We start from the raw sequence: 26,384 nt of genomic DNA on the forward strand, positions 1-26,384 counted from the left end.
CACACATGCTGACTACAACACTTTCACCCTACAACAATCACTAATACACCCCCATACCATCACACATGCTGACTACAACACTTTCACCCTACAACAATCACTAATACACCCCCATACCATCACACATGCTGACTACAACACTTTCACCCTACAACAATCACTAATACACCCCCATACCATCACACATGCTGACTACAACACTTTCACCCTACAACAATCACTAATACACCCCCATACCATCACACATGCTGACTACAACACTTTCACCCTACAACAATCACTAATACACCCCTATACCATCACACATGCTGACTACAACACTTTCACCCTACAACAATCACTAATACACCCCCATACCATCACACATGCTGACTACAACACTTTCACCCTACAACAGTCTATTTTCCTCTTTGGTCGAAGTCAGACCACAGAACACTTTTCCACTTTGCATCAGTCCATCTTAGACGATCTCGGGCCCAGCAATGTGTTTCTGGGTGTTGTTGATAAATGGCTTTGGCTTTGCATAGTAGAGTTTTAACTTGCACTTACAGATGTAACGACCAACTGTAGTTACTGACAATGGTTTCCTGAAGTATTCCTGAGCCCATGTGGTGATATCCTTTACACACTGATGTCGGTTTTTGATGGAGTAGCGCCCGAAGGAGGGAAGGTGTGTAATATCATGGCTTACCTGCAGTGATTTCTCCAGATTCTCTGAACCTGTTGATGATATTACGGAGCATAGATGGTGAAATCCCTAAATTCCTTGCAATAGCTGCTTGAGAAATGTTGTTCTTCAACAATTTGCTCTGGCATTTGTTGACAAAGTGGTGACCCTCGACCCGTCCTTGTTTGTGAAAGACTGAGCATTTTTGGGGAAGCTGTTTTTATAGCCAATCATGGCACCCACCTGTTCCCAATTAGCCTGCACACCTGTGGGATGTTCCAAATAAGTCTTTGATGAGCATTCCTCAACTTTCTCACTCTTTTTTTGCCACTTGTGCCAGCTCTTTTGAAACCTGTTGCAGGCACCAAATTCCAAATGAGCTAAAATCTTCACAAAATACCAAAATGTTTGCCAGTTCCAACGTTAAATATCTTGTCTTTGCAGTCTATTCAATCGAATATAAGTTGAAAAGATTTGTTATTCTCTTTTTATTTAGCATTTACACAAGGTGAAAACTTCACTACTTTTGGGCTTTGTACATCATTTACCTTCAGAGAGTGGACTTTGACAATATTTTTTTTTCTAAATGTCCGCCGTTGAGACGTTATTTGAACGTCCTTGGCTGGCGTTCTGGACTGGTCTGGTCCTCCTTGATTGTGGTGCAGACTAGCACTGCTCCACACCTCCCGTGGTTACTGTATTTCCTTGAATTGCTGCTGGGGCGCTAATTCATTTAAAACCTCTTTTCACTCCGGCGTTTACCAAAGGCATGTGCTAAATTTAGGCCTACACTTATAAATTTGAGTGTGATGTAAGGATACCATCATGAAAAGCACATTTAATTAAAAAAACGTTATTATGGTCTTATCTTTACTTATAAATGAAGTCCATGTGCAGCTCCTTCTAATCAAAAGCATCGATAACTTGTTTATAGAAGTCTTCCTTATCTTTCTTCAGTTTTAAAAGTCTCTCTGTCTCTATGCAGATCTTCCTTTATTACCTCCTGCTTCGATTGAAAGTCCAGTTTAGAAAAGTGTTTTATTTTAGATATGTAATCCTCCATGTTAAAAGTGCAAGCGAGAGAAAAAAATAAACGATCGCTGCTTGTTGTCACTTCTTCTGCAGCCGAGTAGTCGCAAGAAGGATCACTAGCGCCCTCTACCTAAATATGAGTCATTTAATGACTCATATTTGACACACGCAGCTATGGTAATGTAATAAAACATAACTGCTTACTGTTCTTTTTAGCATATTCAACCTTAAATCCTACTGAATAGCTCTTAATCTTCTTCCCTGTATGCGATTTCAAGTGATTGAAATCAGCCTCCTCCATTTTGAAATTGATGACAGGTGAAGTGAGAAATTATATTTTCAAAAAAAATGACGTGACGAGTTGGGCTTCACGGTGGCAGAGGGGTTAGTGCGTCTGCCTCACAATACGAAGTTCCTGCAGTCCTGGGTTCAAATCCAGGCTCGGGATCTTTCTGTGTGGAGTTTGCATGTTCTCCCCGTGAATGCGTGGGTTCCCTCCGGGTACTCCGGCTTCCTCCCACCTCCAAAGACATGCACCTGGGGATAGGTTGATTGGCAACACTAAATTGGCCCTAGTGTGTGAATGTGAGTGTGAATGTTGTCTGTCTATCTGTGTTGGCCCTGCGATGAGGTGGCGACTTGTCCAGGGTGTACCCTGCCTTCCGCCCGGTTGTAGCTGAGATAGGCGCCAGCGCCCCCCGCGACCCCGAAAGGGAATAAGCGGTAGGAAATGGATGGATGGATGGACGTGACGAGTTTGACCCGGTGGAAATCCTGAGCCGGCGGTAATGCGAAGCACGCGCTAATTATTTAGCGAAACGAGTTTGACCTGGCAGTAATTCTAGGCAAGCGCATACTATATAGCCGGCGGCAATTCACGGAAATACGGTATGTCCATCCCTCGTAACCTGAATTTTGGCTCAAAACGTAAAGCCTAAGAAGAGAGATAAACTTGTATCCCGAAGTATGGCCGTGGCGTCCCGGTGACTGATGTCCTGTTTGAAAGCCATGCTGATTGCCAGATGAGCACGGCCACTCGCACCAATGTCAACATGCTACTGTTGTGTCTCTTTCAAAGAGTGTCATCTCTTGACAGGGTTAAAGCACTTATGACATTTCTAAAAAGAAAAGAAAAACATGTTTTGTACCTCAACCACACTTTCTGTGTTCCTCCCCCTAGCTATGTTGGCACTTTTGCCATTTTAGATTGAAACTTTTAAAGGTAGCTTTTGATGAGTTAACTCTTAATATAGTGGCAGACATTGATGTAATAACTTAAACATTCTACCTCTTGTCATATCAAGTGTTTAAAGCTGTAACAGTTAGGCAACTTACCACTGAAGAAGACTGTTAACGAAGGACAGGACGCGTGTATTCCTTTTTGAATGATATTTCTACTTATTTACTACCTCAGCAGTGACAGGCCACTGCTTATCTAACACGCCCAGGACTACCTTGTAGTTCTAGTGTTGGAGAGTACTCATGGCAGTACCACTTTAGCCTGGAAGTGTTACACCTCGGGACACAGGTCCGGGTTCCTTTTTTGCCTCATCCCTCACTTCAAGTGTGAACTAATAACGCAGTCCTCACCTGATAAGTCCCAACAGTATTATCTGCTCACAGATGCTCCCTGGTGGTTGTGTGAGCCCCTGGATAGTCCTTACTCCTTAAAAAAGAGAACTGCACTTTTTTGGGGGGGAGATTTTTACCTTTCATTCACTATCGATATGAGACAAGAAGACAAAAAATTGTTTTGTGTTGCATCCTAACTTGTGAAAATCGTCTGGTTCTCGATGGCTAGTGGTGCAGCTAACGGGAGCAATCACTTCTACCTCTAAATCACTTTGAAATGCATTCAAAAACCGTCAACAATACTTTGTTTGCATCCCGTAACCTGTGTAAGAGCCACGTTGTACAACATTAATATTGTAAGAGAGAACACTATTTCTAGCATGCTACGGTATAAAATAAGCTGGCTTAGAGAGTCACTCGATTGTACAGTTTAGTGTTTGGTCTAGCTGACCTGGGACATGTTTCCCGATTTATTTGGGCAAGCACTTCATTTATGTCAAAATAGCACGGCTTCAAATTCCACATTTTGCAACTTCAAGTCACTTTCACCTCACTCTCTCGGCTTCCGTCTGCCCCAGCGTCTCACTCTTCCTTTGTGCTGGCTTCTAGAAGCAGCAGTTCATCCTCTGTATATTCGGCTTCAAAAAGATAAGGTTGTAAATCCTCATTTGTCTAAAAACGGTTGTCTTCGTTGTTTGTTACCGAATCTGCCATGACTAGAAGACACACGTCTTTGTTTCCAAAAGTAGGAACACATTTGTAGCCAGAAGTCAGAAGTGCGTTGCTATGGAAACTGAAATCGGTGCTCGGAACAAATCAGAAATTAAAATAACCAAAACACAGTGAATATCTTTAGTAAGTTAAAGTACCAAAAATGATTCTCTGCATTTGACCCATCACCCTTGATCACCCCCTGGGAGGTGAGGGGAGCAGTGAGCAGCAGCGATGGCCGTGCCCGGGAATCATTTTTGGTGATTTAACCCCCAATTCCAACCCCTTGATGCTGAGTGCCAAGAAGGGAGGTAATGGCTCCCATTTTTATAGTCTTTGGTATGACTCGGCCGGGGTTTGAACTCACAACCTACCCATCTCAGTGCTCGGAAGAGATCAGTCTCCGCGATGATTAAAATGACCAAAACACGGTGAATATTGTTATGAATGTGTCTGTTACTACATTATATAAATACTTGCAGCGTTTACATCAGGGGTGTCCAAAGTGTGGCCCGCAGCTAATGGTTTACCACACATTCTGCTAATATTGCAAAATTGATAGTATTGCAAAAATAAAAATTTTTAAAAAGTGTAATGAGGTGAAATCTAATGAGAAAAAGTGGCAATGTTGACTTAAAACTGCCATGCAGGCAGTTTTTTTTCCTTTTGTGCTTATTTTCTTTCTTTTATTTGCATTGCTAAAAAAAAAAGACCAAAAAATCTATGTTATAATGAATTATTACTTAAAAATTATCACTTTAAAATGTTTTATGTGGAAAAAATATTGCATGCGGTTGCCGTGTAAAAACAAAGTTTTGACAAAAGAGCATAAAACAAACAAAATAATAGTTCAAACTTAAAATCGACAGATATATCGGAAGTTGATCTTGAAAGTTAAGTGTTAAAAGTAAAAAAAACAACTAATAAAAACGCATCACTTTATGAGTGGGGAACCTTTCGGATCTCAAATATATTTAGTAGTATTTTATTGAACTTTTCACTGTGATTACTCAAAAATATTAAATAATTAAAATCAATGGTGTCCTGCATTATTGATCTTTGAGGGCTTTAATTGCTAAATAAAAGAACTCTCCTGAAGGAATCAATAAAGTACTATCTACTATCTAAATACTGCATATTTCAGTTTTACTCTAAAAAACAAAGTTTTCTTGACAGAAAAGGCATAAAACCTTATTTGTTTTACTTTATATCAACCTCAAGTTGATACAGAGATTTACTGTAAGTATTAAATAAAAATTATTAACATTTTGACTTATTTTTAACTGAGACCCTCTACACTCCCCAGGATAAGGATAAAAAAACAAAATCAATATATTTTGTTATGGTTTGAAAATGAGAACCCCCGCATGTTCACATTTTTCCGTGTGTGGCCCTCTGTGGAAAAAGTTTGGACACCCCTGGTGTACATAAAAGGATGGAGGGTTTTAAAGACTAAAACGCTGACTCCCAGTACCTGCATCTTCCAGGCGATTTAAAAAAAAAATCAACTTTAAAATCCAGAAGAAAGAAAAAAAAAGACGTGTGTTCTTGTCTCTCATAACGATGGTGAGCGATATGCAAAATCCCCCTCCCCAAAAGTGCAGTTCCCCTTTGACGCTTCAGTCACACGCAGGATTCTCACAGGAATGAGGCAAAAAAATGCAACTTTGGCCTGGTGTACCTGCCAGGAAACGAAGCCGACCGCCTCGTCTGTTACGCGTCTGGAACTGGATCAGCTTTTTGTGTCGGGAAACTTGCTGACAATAGAAAGAATGACAAAGGCGGGACTTGATCATTGGACCACGCCTCCATTTTTAAGCAGACTGTTCATTTCCAGATGTCTTTTGATACTGTACATTTGTTGATAGTTATTCAGCTTCATGTAAATGGTGTGTTTTGCTGTCCTGAATGCTCACACTGGAACGCTGCCTTTTGTCCTGTCGGCCTTCTTTTTCAAGAGGTGCATGAGAATGAAGCGACAAGAAGGTACTGGCGGTGTCACGCAGGGACTGGAAGCAAGCCTGTTGCTTCTCACACTGCGGGTTAGATAGTCCGAGACCTTTCAACAACTTAACCTTTGTTTACTTCTTCACCAACAAGTAGAAGCGCCGTCTTCTCAATGCTGAATATGATCAATACCCTGGACTGCTGTGAACCCAGCGCACCCGCGTTTTTCATGATCGTGTCCCAGCATTGAGCAGGAAACCGGGAGAATTGTCATTTTTTTTATCGTCTAAACAAAGTAAAACAAAAATAAATATGTAGATTGACTCTTAAGTTGTTGTTTTCATTTGGAACTAAGGAACACAAAGAATGTCGTCCCGATTTTCCACTTCTGATACTAATGTTGGAACCTTGAGTAACTTTATTGCCCAAAGTATGGTGGCCAGCCATCCAAATGAGAATCAGGTGTCCACTCACTTGGCCTGGTGTATCAAATCAAGCACTGAAACATGGAGACTGTTTCTACACATTTCCAGTGTGGAACTGTCACAGGATGCCACTTGTGCAACAAATCCAGTCCTGAAATATCCTCGCTCCTAAATATTCCAAAGTCAACTTTATTATAAGAAAAGTGAAGAGTTTGGGAACAACAGCAACTCAGCTACCAAGTGGTAGGCCACGTAAACTGACAGAGAGGGGTCAGCAGAGGAAATATAGTCTGGGGTTGTTATTCAGGAGTTGGGCTTGGCCTCTTCCAGTGAAAGGAACATTGAAAGCTCCAGAATAACTATGCTCCCAACCTGGTGGGAACAGTTTGGAGGGGGCCCCTTCCTCTTCTGACATGACTGTGCACCACTGAACAAAGCAAGGTCCATAAAGACCTGGATGACATAGTCTGGTGTGGATGAACTTGACTGGCCTGCACAGAGTCCTGACGTGATCCTGAATTATAACGGAGACTGAGAGCCAGGCCTTCTCCACCAACCTCAGTGCGTGACCTCACCAATGTGCATTTGGAAGAATGGCGGAAAATTGTTATAAACACACTCTGCACCCTTGTGGACAGCCTTCCCAGAAGAGTTGAAGCTGCGATAGCTGCAAAAGATCATATTGAAGCCTGTGGGTTAAGAATGGGATGGGACTTCAACTTCATAGGTGGCCAAATACTTTTGGCAATATAGTGTATTAGTCTGATACATCAGCACAAATCATAGTAACAACTTTTGATATTTTCAAGTGAAATGACCTGGAGAACTGTGATGGATGAAAAGAAAACAGCAACCTTATGAGGTGGACTGATTATTCATCAGAAGAATTCCTGAAGTTCAGCACGATGCAGGAAGGTAAATTGATCTCAACACAATTCTTACTTTTCTAACATGTTTCTAGAAGCCTTGGAGATGTGTAAGTATTATGTGACTATAATTATTTGATGCTCCTTTATGTTGAGAAATGTTTTACACTGCAGTGTTCAATTAATTCAGAGCTTTTCTATTATTTTCTGCCCCTCTAGGAGAAAGAAAACATTTTGTGTCTCCCCGTCTGCCACGACTGTAAATATCATCTGTCTATGAAATTGTTGTAAGTACACTTCTACTTAATGTTGTCTTTGTTTTAACGATACGGACAACAAAAACACTATAGATATATAGCCCCAAATCACAAATGTCTCAAAGGACTGCACAAATCATTACGACTACAACATCCTCGGAAGAACCCACAAAAGGGCAAGGAAAACTCACACCCAGTGGGCAGGGAGAATTCACATCCAGTGGGACGCCAGTGACAATGCTGACTATGAGAAACCTTGGAGAGGACCTCAGATGTGGGCAACCCCCCCCCTCTAGGGGACCGAAAGCAACGGATGTCGAGCGGGTCTAACATGATACTGTGAAAGTTCAATCCATAGTGGATTCAACACAACCGTGAGAGTCCCGTCCAAAGTGGATCCAAGACAGCAGCGAGAGTCCCGTCCACAGGAAACCATCTCAAGCGGAGGCGGATCAGCAGCGTAGAGATGTCCCCAACCGATACACAGGCGAGCGGTCCATCCTGGGTCTCGACTCTGGACAGCCAGTACTTCATCCATGGTCATCGGACCGGACCCCCTCCATAAGGGAGGAGGGGACATAGGAGAAAAAGAAAAGAAGCAGCAGATCAACTGGTCTAAAAAGGGAGTCTATTTAAAGGCTAGAGTATACAGATGAGTTTTAAGGTGAGACTTAAATGCTTCTACTGAGGTGGCATCTCGAACTTTTACCGGGAGGGCATTCCAGAGTACTGGAGCCCGAATAGAAAACGCTCTATAGCCCGCAGACTTTTTTTGGGCTTTGGGAATCACTAATAAGCCGGAGTCCTTTGAAGGCAGATTTCTTGCCGGGACATATGGTACAATACAATCTGCAAGATAGGATGGAGCTAGACCGTGTAGTATTTTATACGTAAGTAGTAAAACCTTAAAGTCACATCTTAAGTGCACAGGAAGCCAGTGCAGGTGAGCCAGTATAGGTATATATGTATGTATATATGTATATAAAGGTATATACAGTATAGGTATATATGTATGTATATATGTATATAAAGGTATATACAGTATAGGTATATATGTATGTATATATGTATATAAAGGTATATACAGTATAGGTATATATGTATGTATATATGTATATAAAGGTATATACAGTATAGGTATATATGTATGTATGTATGTATGTATATAAAGGTATATACAGTATAGGTATATATGTATATAAAGGTATATACAGTATAGGTATATATGTATGTATATATGTATATAAAGGTATATACAGTATAGGTATATATGTATGTATATATGTATATAAAGTGTTATACAGTATAGGTATATATGTATGTATATATGTATATAAAGGTATATACAGTATAGGTATATATGTATGTATATATGTATATAAAGGTATATACAGTATAGGTATATATGTATGTATATATGTATATAAAGGTATATACAGTATAGGTATATATGTATGTATATATGTATATAAAGGTATATACAGTATAGGTATATATGTATGTATATATGTATATAAAGGTATATACAGTACAGGTATATATGTATGTATATATGTATATAAAGGTATATACAGTACAGGCGTAATATGATCAAACTTTCTCGTTCTTGTCAAAAGTCTAGCAGCCGCATTTTGTACCAACTGTAATCTTTTAATGCTAGACATGTAACAAATAAAACAATTTGTGCTGATTGCTTTTAATAATGAGGAAAGTAGACTTAAAATCTACAATGAGCCAGTTTTGTAGTGCACAGCTTTTCCAAGTGGTGCTTTGAAGCATCAAACTGCATGATACTGATAAAGCGTGTTTCCTATACTTGGCATCGCACCGAATATATAAATCGTAACCCATGAACAGATTTGCAACAAAAAGATTTACCACTAAAACTTTATTTTTTTGAAAATATATGTGTGGAAGTAGCATTGTCTCACATCAACTTATATACAAAAAAAACGATATATTATCGAATCGTGACCCCAAGAACCGATATTGAATCGAATCGTGGGACACCCAAAGATTCGCAGCCCCAATATATATATACATACATATATATATATATATATATATATATATATACATACAGTGGGGCAAAAAAGTATTTAGTCAGCCAGCGATTGTGCAAGTTCTCCAACTTCAAATGATGACAGAGGTCTGTCATTTTCATCATAGGTACACTTCAACTGGGAGAGACAGAATACAGGAATTCACATTGTATGAATTTTAAAGAATTTATTTGTAAATGATGGTGGAAAATAAGTATTTGGTCAACCATTCAAAGCTCTCACTGATGGAAGGAGGTTTTGGCTCCAAATCTCAGGATACATGGCCCCATTCATTCTTTCCTTAACACGGATCAATCGTCCTGTCCCCTTAGCAGAAAAACAGCCCCAAAGCATGATGTTTCCACCCCCATGTTCCACAGTAGGTATGGTGTTCTTGGGATGCAACTCAGTATTCTTCTTCCTCCAAACACCACCAGTTGAGTTGATACCAAAATGGATACATGGATGATACAGCTGAGGATTGGGAGAATGTCATGTGGTCAGATGAAACCAAAATAGAACTTTTTGGTATAAACTCAACTGGTGGTGTTTGGAGGAAGAAGAATACTGAAAAAGAGGAAAAGAGGCCGAGAAGGCGAGTAAAACTGGTAGCAGACTACTCAGGAAGTTAAAGCTTGCTGACACAAATGTGACTAACAAGTTCTCTTTTTGTAGTCGTTTCTCTTGAAAACAAATCTGGCAGTCGTTTGCTGTGATAGCAATGAGTTTTGGAGAAATGGGTACATAACTATCCATCCATTTTCTACCGCTTATTCCCTTTTGGGGTCGCTGGCACCTATCTCAGCTACAATCGGGCGGAAGGCGGGGTACACACTTGTCGCTTTACCTTTCTGTGCTATCCGCCATGTTTGTTTCTGTGTGGTCCCGCTGTGACGTCACAGGACATCGGACAGGTGGATAGAACGACAGTTAAATCAGGCACTTTGAAGCCATTTTTCGGGATATTGCGTGATGGGTAAAATTTTGAGAAAAACTTCAAAAAATAAAATAAGCCACTGGGAACTGATTTTTATTGGTTTTAACCCTTCATAAATTGGGATAATGTTCCCCTTTAAGAAAGCGTTCCTCACCGCATCGTATAAAGTTGCTCACCAAGCCACACACCTTTGGTGCAACACTCTCACACAACCAGCTGCGGTAAAGATGGCCAATCGGCCGAAGGTAAATGATCCCAAATTCCTCTTTCAAATGACGCCATCAGCAACAGAATAGAGTATGTGAGTAAAGACATCTTGGCTCAAGTAGTCGCAGATCTGATTTCAAGCCTGGCAAAATTCAGCCTTCAACTCAACGAGTCCACAGACGTTTGTAATCTAGGCCAGTTTGCTGTTTTTGTGCGCTGTGTGAAAGCATTTAAGAAGCATTTAAGTCTCACCTTAAAACTCATCTGTATACTCTAGCCTTTAAATAGACCTCCTTTCTAGACCAGTTGATCTGCCGCTTCTTTTCTTTCTCCTATGTCCCCTCCTCCCTTGTGGAGGGGGTCCGGTCCGATGACCATGGATGAAGTACGGCCTGTCCAGAGTCGAGACCCAGGATGGACCGCTCGCCTGTGTATGGGTTGGGGACATCTCTACGCTGCTGATCCGCCTCCGCTTGAGATGGTTTCCTGTGGACGGGACTCTCGCTGCTGTCTTGGATCCGCTTTGAACTGAACTCTCGCGGCTGTGTTGGAGCCACTATGGATTGAACTTTCACAGTATCATGTTAGACCCGCTCGACATCCATTGCTTTCGGTCCCCTAGAGGGGGGCGGGGGGGTTGCCCACATCTGAGGTCCTCTCCAAGGTTTCTCATAGTCAGCATTGTCACTGGCGTTCCACTGGATGTGAATTCTCCCTGCCCACTGGGTGTGAGTTTTCCTTGCCCTTTTGTGGGTTCTTCCGAGGATGTTGTAGTCGTAATGATTTGTGCAGTCCTTTGAGACATTTGTGATTTGGGGCTATATAAATAAACATTGATTGATTGATTGACATTGAAAGACGACATGGTAAAAGAAGAATTTTTATTTTGTAAGCCTCTTACAACAACAAGTACGGCAGTCGATGTGAAGAAGCTTGTGGATGACTTCTTCAGAGACAACCATCTTTCCTAGGATGTGGTTTCTGCAGTTTTTAACGGACGGAGCTCCAGTCCTGCTGGGAAGAAAGTCTGGTTTTGGCTTGCTAGTAAAACCCGATGCACCACACATTGTTACACGTTGTATTCTGCACAGGCTTGTGTTGGCAACTGTAGTATATTAACCAGGCCAGGTGGTAAAGTTGCGTCTCTCTTTACTGGGGCTTAAGAACAGACATACTCATTGGCGTCAGGTGCGCAACACCAGGTAAAAAAAAGTAACCCCAGTACGCTATGCCAACATTGACCAGGAGATGGCAACAGACAACCATAGATCACTCTATTACATTCCTCCCCTTTTACAAATGTTACTCAAAAGAAAAAAACAACCCAACCCAACAATGCAGCAGGTTCAATCAAACAAAATATCAATCAATGTTTACTTATATAGCCCTAAATCACTAGTGTCTCAAAGGGCTGCACAAACCACTACGACATCCTCGGTAGGCCCACATAAGGGCAAGGAAAAACTCACACCCAGTGGGACGTCGGTGACAATGATGACTATGAGAACCTTGGAGAGGAGGAAAGCAATGGATGTCGAGCGGGTCTAACATGATACTGTGAAAGTTCAATCCATAATGGATCCAACACAGTCGCGAGAGTCCAGTCCAAAGCGGATCCAACACAGCAGCGAGAGTCCCGTTCACAGCGGAGCCAGCAGGAAACCATCCCAAGCGAAGGCGGATCAGCAGCGCAGAGATGTCCCCAGCCGATACACAGGCAAGCAGTACATGGCCACCGGATCGGACCGGACCCCCTCCACAAGGGAGAGTGGGACATAGAAGAAAAAGAAAAGAAACGGCAGATCAACTGGTCTAAAAAGGGAGTCTATTTAAAGGCTAGAGTATACAGGTGAGACTTAAATGCTTCTACTGAGGTGGCATCTCGAACTGTTACCGGGAGGGCATTCCAGAGTACTGGAGCCCGAACGGAAAACGCTCTATAGCCCGCAGACTTTTTTTGGGCTCTAGGAATCACTAATAAGCCGGAGTCCTTTGAAGGCAGATTTCTTGCCGGGACATATGGTACAATACAATCGGCAAGATAGGATGGAGCTAGACCGTGTAGTATTTTATACCTAAGTAGTAAAACCTTAAAGTCACATCTTAAGTGCACAGGAAGCCAGTGCAGGTGAGCCAGTATAGGTATATATGTATGTATATATGTATATAAAGGTATATACAGTATAGGTATATATGTATGTATATATGTATATAAAGGTATATACAGTATAGGTATATATGTATGTATATAAAGGTATATACAGTATAGGTATATATGTATGTATATATGTATATAAAGGTATATACAGTATAGGTATATATGTATGTATATATGTATATAAAGGTATATACAGTATAGGTATATATGTATGTATATATGTATATAAAGGTATATACAGTATAGGTATATATGTATGTATATAAAGGTATATACAGTATAGGTATATATGTATGTATATATGTATATAAAGGTATATACAGTATAGGTATATATGTATGTATATATGTATATAAAGGTATATACAGTACAGGCGTAATGTGATCAAACCTTCTTGTTCTTAAGCAAAATAGAAGATAAAAATAAAATAAAATAAAAATAAAAATCGGTCTTAGCCTGGCCCCTGGAGAGGGGGTGCAGACTGAGGCCAATGGAAAAAAAACAACTCATAGCCATAGTACACATCCCTCTCACGTGTGTAAGAGGGAAACATCAAAGAACACAGAGGACATTAAAGACATTAAAGTAGCAGATAGAAGCAGACACTTAGGCCCCTTTGATTGTGGACTATTACTGACACCTTGTGGCGATGGGAAATACTGCACGTCAATAGTTTGGCACTTCCGGTTTAGTTTGGACACTTCCGGTTTACGATGTCAGTTCAGTTCATAAAAAATGAGAAGTAGACGAGTTGTGTTAACTCTTACAAACCTTGGAAAAGATAAGTCCGTAAGTAAACTGTTCAAGTTGTTTATGTAACTCAATACAAAGGTGGATAGTGGCTAAATTTGATAGTAAGATGTGTATTGAAAAACGATTTTTGTGCACTATTTTAATGAATGTTTGAGGATTCAAAATGGCCGCCGTTCGCATATTTCCACCATCGAAATACTTTCAAAACTCAGCAGTATTTGTTTGGTAATAATACTTTATATTTGTGTAAAGTTAATGTTTACATATTGTGTATTACATTTCAGTTTGTTCATTGAATCATACAGCTTATACATTGTCATTGTGTGTATTTCAGTTTTACAAGAATAATATTAATAAAAAATAAAAATCCAGTGCAAGACAAAGCAAGATCAACAACAATAAAGAGCCTAAATGGATTAATCTGCTTTGGAACTTTATTAGAACGTCCTGGATAGTTTGTTAGCTGTCTGCCAAGCTGTATAACCTCAACACATTCAGGGAGGGCAGAACACTATGAATAAATAGTCAAAGAAACATATCCACTGTGGTGGCCTCTGCGCTGTTCCACACCATCGTCTGCTGGGGTGGAGGGAGCATGGCCAGAGACAGGAGCAGACCCAACAAAGCCAGAGACAGGAGCAGACCCAACAAAGCCAGAGGCAGGAGCAGACCCAACAAAGCCAGAGACAGGAGCAGACCCAACAAAGCCAGAGACAGGAGCAGACCCAACAAAGCCAGAGACAGGAGCAGACCCAACAAAGCAACCAAGACAGGAGCAGACCCAACAAAGCAACCAAGACAGGAGCAGACCCAACAAAGCAACCAAGACAGCCCACTCCACTCTCGGCCAGTGTCCAGTCCACATGGATGAGCGAGGATACGTCCAAGGTGACTGAGGTGTCCGACACCTGCTCACCCAGCCAAGACACCGCGAAGCCTCTCCGTCCCAGCGCTCAGTGCCATGATAGCCATAAATGCCATGATAGTCATAACTGACATGATAGTCATAACTGACATGATAGTCATAAATGCCATGATTGTCATAAATGCCATGATAGTCATAAATGCCATGATAGTCATAACTGACATGATAGTCATAACTGACATGATAGCCATAAATGCCATGGTAGTCATAACTGACATGATAGTCATAAATGCCGTGATAGTCATAACTGACGTGATAGTCATAACTGACATGATAGTCATAAATGCCGTGATAGTCATAAATGTCATGATTGTCATAAATGCCATGATAGTCATAGCTGCCGTAATAGTCATAACTGGCATGATAGTCATAAATGTCATTATTGTCATAAATGCCATGATTGTCATAAATGTCATGATAGTCATAACTGCCATGATAGTCATAAATGCCTTCATTTCTGTCCAGCTTTGGTTTTCAGACTTTGATTTAGGTAGTTCTCCTGCTGGTTCTCAGGTGAGTCTCCAATCACATTAATGTTAGTCCACTGGACCCCGGGTCTAGACTTAGTTTCTGCTGAATCTTGGTGTCGTGGTAGTCCTCCTGGGACCTCTCACCCTCTCTGTGGTCTAGTCCCTCACCTGTCCCCGGACTAGTCACACATTCACCAGGTTATGGTGTGGTGATAGTCCTCCTGGGACCTCTCACCCTCTCTGTGGTCTAGTCCCTCACCTGTCCCCGGACTAGTCACACATTCACCAGGTTATGGTGTGGTGATAGTCCTCCTGGGACCTCTCACCCTCTCTGTGGTCTAGTCCCTCACCTGTCCCCATACTAGTCACACATTCACCAGGTTATGGTGTGGTGATAGTCCTCCTGGGACCTCTCCCCCTCTCTGTGGTTTAGTCCCTCACCTGTCCCCATACTAGTCACACATTCACCAGGTTATGGTGTGGTGATAGTCCTCCTGGGACCTCTCCCCCTCTCTGTGGTCTAGTCCCTCACCTGTCCCCGGACTAGTCACACATTCACCAGGTTATGGTGTGGTGATAGTCCTCCTGGGACCTCTCACCCTCTCTGTGGTTTAGTCCCTCACCTGTCCCCGGACTAGTCACACATTCACCAGGTTATGGTGTGGTGATAGTCCTCCTGGGACCTCTCACCCTCTCTGTGGTCGAGTCCCTCACCTGTCCCCGGACTAGTCACACATTCACCAGGTTATACGACTCTGCTCAGCTGCCGTCACCTCTGCACACTCATCCTGTTTGTCATTAACGCGGTGGCTATATTGTGTGCACTTTTGGACTCTCGGCGTCCTCGTGACCTGCTGCTAAGGTTTGGCGTCAACGTCTGGGGGCCCGAGAAGAACCAAGTCATTGGGGGCCCTTCTATTTTAGTCATTTCCCACGGGTAAACACGCTAGCAGCTACACAAGCGCTAAGCTAGGCTACACGATATTGCCGAAAGTATGGTGGCCAGCCATCCACATGATGACAACCAGGTGTCCTAATCACTTGGCCCGGTGTATCAAATCAGGCACTTAGGCATGGAGACTGTTTCTACAAACATTTGTGAAAGAATGGGCCGCTTTCAGTGATTTCCAGCGTGGAAGTGTCATAGGATGCCACCTGTCCAACAAATCCAGTCCTAAAAATTTCCTGGCTCCTAACTATTCCAAAGTCAATTTTATTCTAAGAAAAGTGAAGAGTTTGGGAACAACAGCAACTCAGCCAGCAAGTGGTAGAGAGGTCAGCGTAGTGCAAAGACTTTCTGCACAGTCACTTGCTACACAGCTCCAAACTTTGTCAAGTCACTTGTGGGGTTCCACAAGGCTCGGTATTGGGACTTAAGTTATTTATACTTTATTTAAATGATACTTGTTGAGTGTATAAGAAATGTAAATGTATTATGTGTGCAGGTGATACAAGTGTGTATCGTGCAGGAGAAGACTTGAAGGAAGTGTTGAGGACAATAGAAGTTGAGTTGATTCAGCTAAAAAAAATGATTTGATATTAACAAGTTATTAAATGGGCAGCACGGTGGGAGAGGGGTTAGCGCATCTGCCTCACAATACGAAGGTCTTGGGTTCAATCCCGGGCTCGGGATCTTTCTGTGTGGAGTTTGCATGTTCTCCCCGTGACTGCGTGGGTTCTACTTCGGGTACTCCGGCTTCCTCCCACCTCCAAAGACATGCACCTGGGGATAGGCCCCTCCCACCTCCAAAGACATGCACCTGGGGATAGGCCCCTCCCACCTCCAAAGAAATGCACCTGGGGATATGCCCCTCCCATCTCCAAAGACATGCACCTGGGGATAGGCCCCTCCCACCTCCAAAGACATGCACCTGGGGATAGGCCCCTCCCACTTCCAAAGACATGCACCTGGGGATAGGCCCCTCCCACTTCCAAAGACATGCACCTGGGGATAGGCCCCTCCCACTTCCAAAGACATGCACCTGCGGATAGGCCCCTCCCACCTCTAAAGACATGCACCTGTGGATAGGCCCCTCCCACCTCCAAAGACATGCACCTGGGGATAGGCCCCTCCCACTTCCAAAGACATGCACCTGGGGATAGGCCCCTCCCACATCCAAAGACATGCACCTGGGGATAGGCCCCTCCCACCTCCAAAGACATGCACCTGGGGATAGGCCCCTCCCACATCCAAAGACATGCACCTGGGGATAGGCCCCTCCCACCTCCAAAGACATGCACCTGGGGATAGGCCCCTCCCACCTCCAAAGACATGCACCTGGGGATAGGTTGATATGCAACACTAAATGGTCCCTAGTGTGTGAATGTTGTCTGTCTATCTGTGTTGGCCCTGCGATGAGGTGGCGACTTGTCCAGGGTGTAACCCGCCTTCTGCCCCAATACAGCTGAGATAGGCTCCATCGACCCCCTGCCACCCCAAAAGGGACAAGCGGTAGAAAATGGATGGATGGATGGATGGATGGAAATGATGTTTGGAGTAAAGAACAACAGCCTTCAAGCTCGTATTCTTAGCTTATTTACAGTAAGAGGAGAAAACTATCATTTACGGGGGTATTGATTTTTGAAATATGTAAATTAAGAAGGAATATAAAATACAAAAGTATTTCAGTTTGAGGAGAAGCTCAGTGATTAGTTGAAGACATGTACTTCTTGATTGTGTCAGAACGTGGACTTTGGGGTTTGTTTTCCTGGAAGGCAAAGGAAAGTTGGCGCGGGCAAGGCATCAAGGTAAGGACATACTTATTTATTACTATAAAAAAAGGTACAAAACTAAAGGTGCGCACAAAGGCAGAGAACAAACTTGACTAATGAAACAAAAACTAGCACTTGGGCAAAAAAGTATGAAGATGAAACAAATAAACACTGTGACAAGAATAAACAAAACTTAGGTGACATGGCAAGGAGCAGAACTGTGGACAGTATCAGAGGTAGCATGGCAGGAAGTGAACAGGTAAAGTCGCCAGGCTGACTTCCTGGCAACTTTCGGTTGAGATAATAGTTACATGATTAGTGAAAACAGGTGCGTGACTTGGGGACAGGTGAAAACTAATGGCTTGACAAGGAAACTGTCATGTTTTGTGATCATGTTTTGTTTACTTATAGTCTGTTTTCTTTAAGACTCCATTGCTTCCTGTTTTGCACTTCCTTGTTTCCATGGTTACCCATTAGTTTTCACCTGTTACAATGTCACGCACCTGTTTTCACTTATCACCACAGTATTATTTAAGCCACAATTACCAGGAAGTCACCCTTTATCACCTTCTACAAACCTGTGATATCCATGCTGATGATCCTGTTCCTTTCTAAGTAAAATATCGTTATTCATGCCATAGATTTAAAGTTTTGATTTCATGTCCAGAGTTTACGTTATATAATTGGTTTTGTTTTCATAGCCAAGTTTGTTCTCCGCCTTGTGCGCACCTTTTGTTTGTTCCTTTTTATAAGTAAAATTAAATATATCTTTACATTCACGCCTTGTACACTCCACTCTTGGGAAAACAACCCTCACCCAAGTCCTAGTCTTGACAGAAACAAAGCAAACAAGGAAGTGCCGAAAAGGGAAACAATGGAGTCTTGAGCAAAACACAACATAACTAAACAAAACATGATCACAAGACATGACAGGTTAAAGGCCTACAGAAATGAGATGTTCTTATTTAAACGGGGATAGCAGCTCCATTCTATGTGTCATACTTCATCATTTCACCATATTGCCATATTTTTGCTGAAAGGATTTAGTAGAGAACATCCACGATAAAGTTGGCAACTTTTGGTCGCTGATAAAAAAGCCTTGCCTGTACCGGAAGTAGCAGACGATGTGCGCGTGACGTCACGGGTTGTGGAGCTCCTCACATCTGAACATTGTTTACAATCATGGCCACCAGCAGCGAGAGCGATTCAGACCGAGAGAGCGACAATCTCCCCATTAATTTGAGCGAGGATGAAAGATTCGTGGATGAGGAAAGTTAGAGTGAAGGACTGGGGGGAAAAAAAGACTATACAGAGAGAGCTATTCAGATGTTATTAGACACATTTACTAGGATAACTCTGGAAAATCCCTTATCTGCTTATTTTGTTACTAGTGTTTTAATGAGACTATATGGTTCCTGGAAGTCGGAGGGGTGTGGCCATGGATGTGGTGACCGCCAGTGTCTCTGAGGAAAGCCACGTTTCTCGGCGAAGCGAAGGCAGCTGTCCAACCTTCGGGGACGGCCGGTCGGAGGAGGCAAGAGAGTCCGCATTTACCTCTTTGAGAGGTGCACGAGGAACGACGCAAGCTATCCGCTCATGCCTACGGTAAGAGCCGACTTATCACCACAATTTTCTCACCGAAACCTGCTGGTTGACATGTGGTAGGGAACCATGTTCGCTTGACCACTCTGTTCCATAGTAAAGCTTCACCGTCTTCTTTAGGGAATGTAAACAAGGGAACACCGGCTGTGTTTGTGTTGCTAAAGGCGGCCGCAATACACCGCTTCCCACCTACAGCTTTCTTCTTTGACGTCTCCATTATTAATTGAACAAATTGCAAAAGATTCAGCAACACAGATGTCCAGAATACTGTGTAATTATGCGATTAAAGCAGACTACTTTTAGGCTGGAGCGATGCTGGAAGAACATGTTCGCTACAACCTGTGACGTCACGCGCAGGCGTCATCATTTCGCAACGTTTTCAACAGGATACTTCGCGGGAAATCTAAAATTGCAATTTAGTAAACTAAAGCGGTTGTATTGGCATGTGTTGCAATGTTAATATTTCATCATTGATATATAAACTAGGCCTTTAAGCTTTAAGAAAACCTTGATAGGTGAAATAATTTAAAATGATAAAATATAGTAACAATTACTTTCAATCCCATTGATTTTTTGGAAAGTTGATGTTGCAGGTAATCTTATTTCCAGTGCAGGTACAGTGGGGCAAAGAAGTATTTAGTCAGCCAGCGATTGTGCAAGTTCTCCCACTTCAAATGATGACAGAGGTCTGTCATTTTCATCATAGGTACACTTCAACTGTGAGAGACAGAATGTGGGAAAAAAATTGTACGAATTTTAAAGAATTTATTTGTAAACAATGGTGGAAAATAAGTATTTGGTCAAGCATTCAAAGCTCTCACTGATGGAAGGAGGTTTTGGCTCCAAATCTCAGGATACATGGCCCCATTCATTCTTTCCTTAACACGGATCAATCGTCCTGTCCCCTTAGCAGAAAAACAGCCCCAAAGCATGATGTTTCCACCCCCATGCTTCACAGTAGGTGTGGTGTTCTTGGGATGCAAGAATATTCTTCTTCCTCCAAACATGACGAGTTGAGTTTTTACCAAAAAGTTCTATTTTGGTTTCATCTGACCACATGACATTCTCCCAATCCTCTGTTGTATCATCCATGTACTCTCTGGCAAACTTTAGACGGGCCTGGACATGCACTGGCTTAAGCAGGGGGACACGTCTGGCACTGCAGGATTTGATTCCCCGCCGGCATAGTGTGTTACTGATGGTAACCTTTGTTACTTTGGTCCCAGCTCTCTGCAAGTCATTCACCAGGTCGCCCCGTGTGGTTCTGGGATTTTTGCTCACCGTTCTCATGATCATTTTGACCCCACGGGATGAGATCTTGCATGGAGGCCCAGATCGAGGGAGATTATCAGTGGTCTTGTATGTCTTCCATTTACTGATAATTGCTCCCACAGTTGATTTTTTCACACCAAGCTGCTTTCCTCTTGTAGATTCACTCTTCCCAGTCTGGTGCAGGTCTACAATTCTTTTCCTGGTGTTCTTCGACAGCTCTTTGGTCTTGGCCATAGTGGAGTTTGGAGTCTGACTGTTTGTGGCTGTGGACAGGTGTCTTTTATACAGATAGCGAGTTCAAACAGGTGCCATTAATACAGGTAACGAGTGGAGGATAGAAGATCTTCTTAAAGAAGAAGTTACAGGTCTGTGAGAGCCAGAGATCTTCCTTGTTTGAAGTGACCAAATACTTATTTTCCACCATCATTTACAAATACGCCTGTACTGGCTCACCTGTGCACTTAAGATGTGACTTTAAGGTTTTACTACTTACGTATAAAATACTACACGGTCTAGCTCCATCCTATCTTGCCGATTGTATTGTACCATATGTCCCGGCAAGAAATCTGCCTTCAAAGGACTCCGGCTTATTAGTGATTCCTAGAGCTCAAAAAAAGTCTGCGGGCTATAGAGTGTTTTCCGTTCGGGCTCCAGTACTCTGGAATGCCCTCCCGGTAACAGTTCGAGATGCTACCTCAGTAGAAGCATTTAAGTCTCACCTTAAAACTCATCTGTATACTCTAGCCTTTAAATAGACCTCCTTTTTAGACCAGTTGATCTGCCGCTTCTTTTCTTTCTCCTATGTCCCCCCCTCCCTTGTGGAGGGGGTCCGGTCCGATGACCATGGATGAAGTACTGGCTGTCCAGAGTCGAGACCCAGGATGGACCGCTCGTCGGGACCCAGGATGGACCGCTCGCCTGTATCGGTTGGGGACATCTCTACGCTGCTGATCCGCTTGAGATGGTTTCCTGTGGACGGGACTCTCGCTGCTGTCTTGGAGCCACTATGGATTGAACTTTCACAGTATCATGTTAGACCCGCTCGACATCCATTGCTTTCGGTCCCCTGGAGGGGGGGGGTTGCCCACATCTGAGGTCCTCTCCAAGGTTTCTCATAGTCAGCATTGTCACTGGCGTCCCAGTGGATGTGAATTCTCCCTGCCCACTGGGTGTGAGTTTTCCTTGCCCTTTTGTGGGTTCTTCCGAGGATGTTGTAGTCGTAATGATTTGTGCAGTCCTTTGAGACATTTGTGATTTGGGGCTATATAAATAAACATTGATTGACATTGAAATAAATTCTTTAAAATTCCTGGATTTTTTTCCACATTCTGTCTCTCACAGTTGAAGTGTACCTATGATGAAAATGACAGACCTCTGTCATCATTTGAAGTGGGAGAACTTGCACAATCGCTGGCTGACTAAATACTTTTTGGCCCCACTGTATAAGATAAGCAAATAGAAGCTTTGGCTTTAACTTATTCCTTTTTCTTTTCTTTTTGTGTGTGATTGTTAAATATGTCTCATCTGTGCTGTTAAACTGATCACACAAAATGGTTGGTGGTTGATTATATGACCCAAATAAACTTATTTAGAAAAAAGTCAAAAGTATCGGCCTCGGATCGATACCCAAACCCCCCGCGTCGGCCAACTCCGGCGATGAGATAAAATGTGTGAGGCTTTGAAAGGTCAGACCTTTACCAAGGTCTATAAAACATAACACAGATCTAATCAGCATTCCAGGGGTTTAAAGGTGGCTAAAAAGGTGCTGACCTGTTTCCTAAATCTCCCGGGTGTTGCTGACACCTGCTGGGCCAGAGTCCCGGTCTGGTCGACTTCAGAGGGGAAACGGCGGGTTGTTTGGACCGGATTCAGTCGCAGGTCAAGAAATTAATTTACCTGACTCTGGTCTAGAAACTCGCTTGGGTTTGTAACCCACTTTTTAAACAGATTCCCCCCCAGTTTCTGTGACTTCTCATCTTGCTCCGCCCCCATCCCACTGGGAACCAATCAGCTCCTTGCGTTCACCTGCTGCGATGGTGTGGCGAGACCGAGGACGTAGACTCACTGAATTCAACATCACAACACAGTGTTACTGTTCAAACGGTGTGTAACCTTACAGTGGTCAGAAATATTAAATAATCCATATTTTCCGGACTATAGAGCGCTCTGGTATAGAAGTCGCACCCGCTAAATTTTAGAAGAAAAATAATTACCGGACTATTAGCTGCAAATGGATACGTTGTAGAATATGTTATTTACACATAAATGTTTTGTAAATGTTTATTTACATACTTAGATTGTCTGTAACATGGCAGTAAAACGGCTGACCAAACAAAACAGAAGTCATGGCAAGCTAGCTCTCCAATTAGCGAAACAGACTCAATAACTCCACTGTGGCCTTTTGGTGAATCCAATGAGGAATTTGTGAAAATGAAGCAACATGAAAAGAAAGTCACTGTAAGTTAATAATACTAGCAAAGACACTTGTAAACATGTTAGCATATTAGCTAACGGCGCTAACTTGACTATGTTACGACAGCGCGTAGAAATATGCAAGAAAACACTCCTACAGACATCACGTAATCTTACTTTACATTTTTTATTTTATTTTATTTTTTTAATTTTTTTTATACTTTGTAGCACTTTGAGATTTTAAAAAATGTAAAGTGCGTCACAAATTCATTATTATTATTATTTATTACATGGGACGCTTTAGTAAGTAAAAATGGTTTTAGTTATATTGTAAAACTTATAAACGTGGCTTGGAGGGATGAATGAAGAAAGAATCTATTCGAGTAGAAACGCCATGGATGGCGAGAAGACCTCACGGCAAACTGTACTTTCGGTAGGTCCGTAGCTCAGTGTAAAGAGAGGAGCACATGCAGTGCACAAAGACGTCCACAAGATGGCATCATAGCACGGATACTAACACACCTTTTCTGTGTCTTTGTTTTATATGAAACTATTGACATTACAGCAAAGAAAAATCCATAAACTTTTATGAGCCGCAGGGTTCAAAGCTTGGGGAAAAAAAAGTTAATATTACAATACTTGGTAAATAAAACCTAAATGACTACTCTTTTACGTCCTTTGATTCTCGGCTTTAACGTGTCCATGGACTGATTTCCTGAATTTTTCAACAAAAACAGAAAATATCAATCTAATCACTGTGGTATCGTTGTATTTGTTGTCACCAGCTATACTTCTTTAACTTTACTGAGAACTTATTTCTTCCGTTGTTTGAAGCTAGCTCAGCGATTTGCACGCCCGCTTGTCTGCACCTGCTCGTTCTTACTTAGTGTGTAGAATGTTTGGCTCGGTCCTCCAGTGATAATACTACTTGTAAGAAATGCAGTTTGTTTTCCGCAATGGAGGTGATGATTATTAACTTAATGGAGCGGTTCCACACTGTGTATGACCATTCACAGCTCGCTGCTAGTCGACTCTGGTTGTCACTTAGTTAGTTAATCAGTTGGCCACATAACTAAAAAGTTATGGTCACATTTCCATTAAACTCTCGGGAAATGACAACCAGCTGATACTTTCATGGGAACATTCTGCCGCATTTTTTTTTTAAATCATAAAATACGAAGTCGTAAAATTATACCAAATAAGTTGGCAGATTTTAAAGTGCATTACTGTAAATGTAAAAATTGAACTAGAGTTATTTTACAGTAAAAATCTGTTGTGATTGTTGTAAAATATGAATTGAAGAACAATGTTGTATTTAAAGTGCAACTCTGGCGACTGAGGTGCCATTTTTCTTTTGCATTACTGTCAATTGTTATTTTTACAGAAAGATTCTTCAATTTCCACTCTTTAAAATTCAAAATTCAACCGAAAAAAAGAAGAAAAAAACTAGCTAATTTGAATCTTTTTGAAAGAATCAAACAACGAATTTATGGAACATCATTAGTCATTTTTCCTGATTAAGATTAATTTTAGAATGTTGATGACATGTTTTAAATAGGTTAAAATCCAATCTGCACTTTGTTAGAATATATAACAAATTGGACCAAGCTATATTTCTAACAAAGACAAAACATTATTTCTTCTAGATTTTTCAAAACAAAAATTTTAAAAGAAATTCAAAAGATTTTGAAATAAGATTTAAAATTGATTCTAAAAATGTTCTAGATCTGCCAGAATATTTTTTTAAATTTTAATCATAATAAGTTTGAAAAAATATTTCACAAATATTCTTCGTCGAAAAAACAGAAGTTAAAATGAAGAATTAAATTAAAATGTATTTATTATTCTTTACAATAAAAAAAATAATATTACTTGAACATTGGAAAGAAGAGGAAGGAATTTAAAAGGTAAAAAGGTATATGTGTTTAAAAATCCTAAAATCATTTTTAAGGTTGTATTTTTTTCTCTAAAATTGTCTTTTTGAAAGTTATAAGAAGCAAAGTAAAAAAATAAATGAATGTATTTAAACAAGTGAAGACCAAGTCTTTAAAAAATGTTCTTGGATTTTCAAATTCTATTTGAGTTTTGTCTCTCTTAGAATTAAAAATGTTGACCAAAGCGAGACCAGCTTGCTAGTAAATAAATACAATTTTAAAAATAGAGGCAGCTCACTGGTAAGTGCTGCTATTTGAGCTATTTTTAGAACAGGCCAGCGGGCGACTCATCTGGTCCTTACGGGCCACCTGGTGTTGGTGACCCCTGCTGTAAAACCTTGGGTTGTTGTTTTTACAGTGTATTACTGTAAATTGAAGGAAGATAACACTGTTTTGATGTAACATTTTGGCCACTGAGCTCCCACTTTTTTACTGTAAAATCTACTGTGGTTACAAACCCTGTTTCCTTATAAGTTGTGAAATTGTGTTAGATGTAAATATAAACAGAATACAATGATTTGCAAATCCTTTTCAAGCCATATTCAGTTGAATATGCTACAAAGACAACATATTTGATGTTCAAACTCATAAACTTTTTTTTTTTGCAAATAATTAACTTAGAATTTCATGGCTGCAACACGTGACAAAGTAGTTGGGAAAGGGCATGTTCACCACTGTGTTACATCACCTTTTCTTTTAAGAACACTCAATAAACGTTTGGGAACTGAGGAAACTAATTGTTGAAGCTTTGAAAGTGGAATTCTTTCCCATTCTTGTTTTATGTAGAGCTTCAGTCCTTCAACAGTCCGGGGTCTCCGCTGTCCTATTTTACGCTTCATAATGCGCCACACATTTTCCATGGGAGACAGGTCTGGACTGCAGGCGGGCCAGGAAAGTACCCACACTCTTTTAATACAAAGCCACGCTGTTGTAACACTTATCCTACTGAAATAAGCAGGGGCGTCCATGATAATGTTGCTTGGATGACCACATATGTAGCTCCAAGACCTGTATGGACCATTCAGCATTAATGGTGCCTTCACAGATGTGTAAGTTACCCATGCCTTGGGCACTAATACACCCCCATACCATCACACATGCTGGCTTTTCAACTTTGCGTCGATAACAATCCGAATGGTTATTTTCCTCTTTGTTCCGAAGGACACCACGTCCTCTGTTTCCAAATATAATTTGAAATGGGGACTCGTCAGACCACAGAACACCTTTCAACTTTGCATCAGTCCATCTTAGATGAGCTTGGGCCCAGCAAAGCCGGTGGCGTTTCTGGGTGTTGTTGATAAATGGGTTTTGCTTTGCATGGTAGAGTTTTAACTTGCACTTACAGATGTAGCGACCAACTGTAGTTACTGACAGTGGTTTTATGAAGTGTTCCTGAGCCCATGTGGTGATATCCTTTACACACTGATGTCGGTTTTTGATGCAGTACCGCCTAAGGGGTCATGGTCCGTAATATCATGGCTTA

General features: G+C 41.5%; 1 long non-coding RNA gene across 1 annotated transcript in view; it reads left to right on the forward strand.

Annotated features, from left to right (window-relative positions):
- Positions 1–184: 184 nt before the first annotated feature.
- Positions 185–26,384, forward strand: part of LOC133554077 (uncharacterized) — a 29,340-nt gene continuing 3,140 nt past the window's right edge. The window contains exons 1-2 of the long non-coding RNA XR_009807055.1: positions 185–7,269; positions 7,440–7,507. This is a non-coding gene — a long non-coding RNA (uncharacterized LOC133554077). The remainder of the gene's footprint in view (positions 7,270–7,439; positions 7,508–26,384) is intronic.

The sequence above is a fragment of the Nerophis ophidion genome, linkage group LG06, assembly GCF_033978795.1.
Source record: "Nerophis ophidion isolate RoL-2023_Sa linkage group LG06, RoL_Noph_v1.0, whole genome shotgun sequence".
Taxonomy (NCBI): Eukaryota; Metazoa; Chordata; class Actinopteri; order Syngnathiformes; family Syngnathidae; genus Nerophis; species Nerophis ophidion.